The 5,427-nt window shown below is 45.5% G+C and overlaps 1 long non-coding RNA gene across 1 annotated transcript; it reads left to right on the forward strand.

Annotated features, from left to right (window-relative positions):
- The first annotated feature begins 462 nt into the window (after positions 1 to 462).
- On the forward strand, positions 463 to 1,240 carry LOC120060861. Its single transcript, XR_005478271.1, has 3 exons — positions 463 to 568; positions 792 to 905; positions 1,112 to 1,240. It is a non-coding gene; the product is annotated as an uncharacterized LOC120060861 (long non-coding RNA).
- The last annotated feature ends 4,187 nt before the right edge of the window (positions 1,241 to 5,427 follow it).

Consider the following 5,427-nt stretch of genomic DNA (forward strand, 5'->3'; position numbering starts at 1 on the left):
TTATTGGCCTGTCATAATGCTTATATAATGCCATCATAACCAATACGTAAAGTGATATCGTAGCAGATTATTTTTTATAATGACAGACAATTATTTCATATATGATGATGCTTGAAATGTTTAGCATTTCATGTTTGGTGACAATAGTTGTCGTTAGTGTTAGCAAGGCAGTGACGTGGAAGGCAATATTTCCATGTCAGTGTTTTTACACTGTTACAATTACAATGTAGGCATTCTGACTGGCCACTTATGAAGTGTTCCCAATGATCAAAGTATCCTACATGTTTGGAGGTTTGACATCAGATCTTTAAAAACCTATCTGATGTTGAAATCAGAGTATTGGTAAGGTCATTTCAAAATATATACATTTATGTAAAGGAATATGAGTATAACGGTAAGAGCCACTAACATGTGCCACCATCATTAACAAACCTCTGTCTCGCCTTTGTCTGCCAGGTTTTGACGCTAGCCTGTCTCAACTCTACACAGAGTCTCAACTCTACACAGAGTTGCACAGAGGAGGTGCTAAAAAATGACCCGGAAAGTAGCTGCAACAAATGTCCAGCAGGTAAGCAACACTGAGTAACACAATTAGAATCTGAGCATGGACAGAAGTGTAGCTCATTAGTTCCAATCTACAGTATATTGTATTTTGCTGTAACTATGTTTACAATCTTGATGTTAAACAGTGGATCATTTTAGGCATTAAATTACAGTGCCTATAAAACAATGTTTCTGCATCTCTGGTGAAGATACATATACATTGTACTGTATTTCAACATGTCTTTCAGGCTTTCACAAAGAAATGAATACCTCCAAATGCAGAAAATGTATCGGCCAGACATTCACAGCGATAGTAAATGAACTGTCAACTTGTCATCGCTGTAAAAAATGTGATATAGGAGGTACGCATTCTTCACTCATATTCAAGTGTCAATTTCTGGACCGCAGTGTAATAATGATTGTTCATACACGCGTGTGCGTGTGTGTGTGTGTGTGTGTGTGTGCGTGCGCGTGCGTGTAAGAAGAAACTGTATATTTTTCCCCTTGGGAGTTTATGTTTTGCGATGGGAGTGAGACAGACAGTTTCTTCTGTGTTTTTTTGTCCTAGTATCTCAAGAGGAGAAGAAAGGTTGTGAGCCCAAGAGTGACATTGTATGTGGCTGCAAGGAGGGATTCTACCCAACGAACCTCAACAAGGACTTGTACTGTGAATCATGCTCCAAATGCAAAAACTGTAGTCTCTGTAAGTATAACTCTTTTATGACCTGATTCAACATGTTGTGCAAACTGGATATAGTCCTGCTGCATTCCCTGCAGCCTCAATAATGCCTCAATAATAGGGTGGCAGGTAACCTTGTGGTTAGTGTTGGGCCAGTAAACTGAAAGGTTGCTGGTTCGAATACCCACGCCGACAAGGTAAAAAATCTGCCGCTGTGCCCTTAAGCAAGGCACTACACCCTAGTTTGATCCAGGCATGCCGCACTACTGTGGCTGACCATGTAAAGCAACACATTTCACTGCACCCTTATTGATGTCACCTGTTAAATCCACTTCAATCAGTATAGATGAAGGGGAGGAGACAGGTTGGAGTCAACATAGGCCAGCATCCGTGTGGTACGCCTTCGACAACTTGTAGAGTCCCTGCTCAGACGAATTGATGGGGGTGGGGTGTTCCGAATGTTTTGTACACTCAGTGTATATACTGTATATATACACTGAGTATACCAAACATTAGGAACACCTTCCTAATATTGCCTTGCACCCCCCCTCAGCCTCAAGTCATCGGGGCATGGACTCTACAAGGTGTTGAAAGCGTTCCACAGGGATGGCCCATGTCGACTCCAATGCTTCCCACAGTTGTGTCAAGTTGGCAGGACGTCTTTTGGGTGGTTGACCATTCTTGATACACATGGGAAACTGTTGAGTGTGAAAAACCCAGCAGCGTTGAAGTTCTTAAAACAAACTGGTGCGCCGTTAATTAACATAAACACATTTAGCATCTCCTGGCTTCCACAACATAAGCCACTGACGCTGACCTTTGGAACATCTACATTTTAAAAAGTCTAATAAATCCGTGTAATATAGCCTACACCTTCACAATAAATCCATTATTTATTTTAGACAGGTCTAAGGAAGCATGATATGAAGAAAATGTTGTCTATTTCAGCAGAACAGAATAGCATACTCTGAGTTGTCCTAAACTGGCTATGCCAAATGGCTGTGGGCAACACTAGTTCATTTAGCAGACAAGATTTGCTTAGAATTTCGTGGCATTATGTTATATTATTTTATAGTAATAAGAATACAATTGAACAAAGCTGTGTAAGATAGAAAGGATATTTTCTCCAAACAATTTGAGGGAGTGCGCACATGCGGCTATTCTGTGTTGAGCGTTTAACAAAGAAATAGGTATTCCTATATGCTTAATTTAGAGTTATTCATGTAACTTTAGTTGTTCTACAAACGTTGGGATATATGTTTAGATTTTTACTACATTATAAGGCTGCATGATGCAACTCTAATATGATTTGAAAAAAGTTGCTTGAAAGGCATGAGCTCTGATTAGTTTTTTTTGCGCAGCCTGTGCACACTTCGTCAGTCTCTCATTCACAAATTGACAAGCACTTGAAAATGCCTCGAATTTCCCGGCAGCATCCCCTTTGTGTAGCCATAATGCACCCTAAAAAAAATCCATGCCTTTTGTGGCCCTTCTTCCTAAATGCTGCCTGCTCGAAAGCATCTCTCATCTCACTCACAAGGCTCTCCATCACTTGATCGGCTCTTTCTCACAGGCTACAAGTGAAGGCAGACACATCGAGGATGCAACTGCGTGTGTCCTTATCCAATTCCGAGGTGCATGTTGAAGATATTGGAAGAACTGTCCACATTTACTTTTCTTCAGCCAATAAGATGAGTAGGCCTAACGAACAGCAAAAGCTCTAGCCTATGTAAATCTACTATCCCCCATAGTGCAAAAGTTGACCTATTCTAGACGAGAAATAAATATTCCAAACATAGTCTGGGACAGTTGTGGGATGCGATAGATCCCAAATTAATACAACCACTAGCATAAAAAAAAAAAGTTTTACGCAATGAGGCTGACGCAACAGATCAGAATGTTTAGCTTCAAATGTTGATAAACTATTAGGCTATTTCTTCACATCATAAGTGCAGCACAATGCGCACACGGCAGTAGGAATTAAGCAATTAAGCGCTAATGTTTAATTAGCGGGAAAACTCCATTATCAAAAGTGACTACAAATGCGTTTATGCATGTAATGTTTTATTATAAAAGTGCATTTTTATGGTGAAAATGATCTTCCCCAAACTTGAAACTGACGCGCTGCTTATGTATACCAGTTAGGCTCTATACCTATTGTAAAGCGGATTAATGTGCTTAATTTTAAGAAGTTATTTGGCCACTTTAATAGGCCATTGGGCTAGGTTACATGAAGTGTGCAACTATGATTAGAAAAAGTCGCCAAAAAAGGCATTGTTTCTTATGCTGGGCATCAGTGATAATATATAATTCACATGTGATAGGCTAATATTGTCACCCATCAGACTATTATTGTTTTAATCTTGTCTGTACTGTACATATACTAAATAATATATGTGGGAAATTTGTTTTGATTAAGAATGTGTCACACCCTGGCCTTAGTTATCTTTGTTTTCATTTATTATTTTAGTTAGGTCAGGGTGTGACATGGTGAATGTATGTGTTTTTGTAGTGTCTAGGGTGGTTGTAAGGTTAGGGGGTTTATTAGAGTAGTTGGGTTTATGTTTAGTATAGATGTCTAGCTGTGTCTATGGTTGCCTGAAGGGTTCTCAATCAGAGACAGATGTCATTAATTGTCTCTGATTGGGAGCCATATTTAAGGCAGCCATAGGCACTAGGTTTTGGTGGGTAATTGTCTGTGTCTAGGTTGCATGTTTGCACTTAGTCTTTTGATAGCTTCACGTTCGTCTGTTTGTTGTTTTGTTTCGTTGTCCTTCTTCCAATTAAAGAGAAGATGTATTTTCCACACGCTGCGCCTTGGTCCTCTCTCTCTCCCATTGACGATCGTGACAGAATTACCCACCTGTCCAGGATCAAGCAGCGTGATAAGCGGCAACAGGAGCAGCGCAAGGAGGAATGGCAATGGGAGCGTAATCTGGACTACACAACGTGGGAGGAGATCGACAGGTGGGCGATCGACCCAGGGCGAGTGCCGGAGCCCGCATGGGATTCTCTGGCGCAGTGCGAGGAGGGATACCGGCGAATGGAGGCAGCACGACGACGCGGTAGGAAGCCTGTGAGTCAGCCCCAAAAAATTATTGGGGGGGGGCTTAGAGGTAGTGGGCCGAGGGCAGGTAGGAGACCTGCGCCCACTTCACAGGCTAACCGTGGAGAGCGGGAGTACGGGCGAACACCGTGTTACGCAGTAGAGCGCACGGTGTCTCCTGTACGTGTTCATAGCCCGGTGCGGGTTATTCCACCTCCCCGCACTGGTAGGGCTAGATTGGGCATTGAGCCAGGTGCCATGATGCCGGCTCAACGCGTCTGGTCTCCAGTGCGTCTCCTCGGGCCGGCATACATGGCACCAGCCTTACGCATGGTGTCCCCGGTTCGCCTACATAGCCCGGTGCGGGTTATTCCACCTCCCCGCACTGGTCGGGCGACGGGGAGCATTCAACCAGGTAAGGTTGGGCAGGCTCGGTGTTCAAGGGAACCAGTACGCCTGCACGGTCCGGTATTTCCGGCGCCACCTCCCCGCCCCAGTCCAGTTCCACCAGTGCCTACACCACGTAACAGGCTTCCAGTGTGTCTCCAGAGCCCTGTTCCTCCTCCACGCACTCGTCCTATGGTGCGTGTCTCCAGCCCGGTACCACCAATTCCGGCACCACGCACTAAGCCTCCTGGGCGTCTCCAGAGTCCTGTGCATCCTGTTGCTGCTCCCCGCACTAGCCCTGAGATGCGTGTCCCCAGCCCGGTACCACCAGTTCCGGCACCACGCACTAGGCCTAATGTGCGTCCCCAGGGTCCAGTATGCCCTGTTCCTTCTCCCCGCACTAGCCTGAAGGTGCGTGTCCTTAGCCCGGTGCCTCCAGTTCCGGCACCACGCACCAGGCCTACAGTGCGCCTCATCCGGCCAGAGCCATCCGTCTGCCCAGTGCCATCTGAGCCATCCGTCTCCCCAGCGCCATCTGAGCCATCCGTCTCCCCAGCGCCATCTGAGCCATCCGTCTCCCCAGCGCCATCTGAGCCATCCGTCTCCCCAGCGCCATCTGGGCCATCCGTCTCCCCAGCGCCGTCTGAGCCATCCGTCTGCCCCGAGCCATTAGAGCCGCCCATCTGTCCCGAGCCGTCAGAGCCGTTAGTCAGTCAGGAGCCGCTAGAGCCATTCGTCAGTCAGGATCTGCCAGAGCCGCCAACCAGACAGG

Source organism: Salvelinus namaycush, chromosome 16, assembly GCF_016432855.1.
Source record: "Salvelinus namaycush isolate Seneca chromosome 16, SaNama_1.0, whole genome shotgun sequence".
Lineage (NCBI taxonomy): Eukaryota > Metazoa > Chordata > Actinopteri > Salmoniformes > Salmonidae > Salvelinus > Salvelinus namaycush.